This window comes from Carlito syrichta, unplaced genomic scaffold (assembly GCF_000164805.1).
Source record: "Carlito syrichta isolate Samal-C Ts95f unplaced genomic scaffold, Tarsius_syrichta-2.0.1 Scaffold295744, whole genome shotgun sequence".
In the NCBI taxonomy this organism is placed as follows: domain Eukaryota; kingdom Metazoa; phylum Chordata; class Mammalia; order Primates; family Tarsiidae; genus Carlito; species Carlito syrichta.
This window is the reverse complement of record NW_007239840.1, coordinates 1-751: the sequence shown is the minus strand read 5'-3', so window position 1 is coordinate 751 and position 751 is coordinate 1. Positions and strand designations below refer to the sequence as shown.

Here is a 751-nt window from a genome sequence, read left to right as displayed (position 1 = left end):
CTTTCTTTTTTTTTTGAGCAAGTATAATTTATTATGGACAAATGGTTGGAAAAATGTTACTAATATCCACGGATAAGTTCCTTAAGTCATATGTAAAGATAGACTATTAAAAGTTTCCTTTATTTTTCTGTTGAATCAAGCACTAGCTACCATGTTACAGTTAGATATTTTGGGGCCTTCCAAATGTTAGCACAGTTAGCATTGCCTTATTAATCATCAAATAATAAACTAGGTCCCAGTGGTTATGTCCACATCTAGATTGTTCAGGTGATCAGGAACTCTTTTATTTGTTTGCTTTAGCCTTGAGTTCTTGGTTATATCTCCAAATACGAAAAAGCTGAGAGGCTCCTGCTGTCCCCACAAAGAAATTAACAGCAAACAGATTCCAATTCTTTGGAACAATTACAAGTGAGTATCTTGACCAAATAAACCCTGTAGCCATCAAAACAGCAGACTGGGCTGTGCTGAGTTTTTCTGCAGGTCTGGCCATGTCAGCCAATCCAGCACACACCAACCCCCATTTCATGACTGGAGCCCAGAAAAAAACTGTTTTGGGGCCGGCCGGGTGGTTGTAAAACGGCCTCAATTTCTTGGGCAACATCAGCTCCACCTTATCGAGCACCTGGTGGTAGGTGGCCCGCAGGCCTCGAACACCAGCAGGCAACATCTCCGCCGCCAAGTGATCTTGGGCAGCCAGGTGGGAACGTGGTGGTGTCTTTTGTCCCTGGCTGCTCTGCTGCCCCTTTACTTT

The 751-nt window shown here is 43.4% G+C and overlaps 1 pseudogene across 1 annotated transcript; it reads right to left on the bottom strand.

Annotated features, from left to right (window-relative positions):
- Positions 1-5: 5 nt before the first annotated feature.
- On the bottom strand, positions 6-725 carry LOC103256757 (annotated as a pseudogene). Its single transcript, XR_504093.1, has one exon. The product of XR_504093.1 is annotated as a mitochondrial pyruvate carrier 2 pseudogene (transcript).
- Between the last annotated feature and the right edge of the window lie 26 nt (positions 726-751).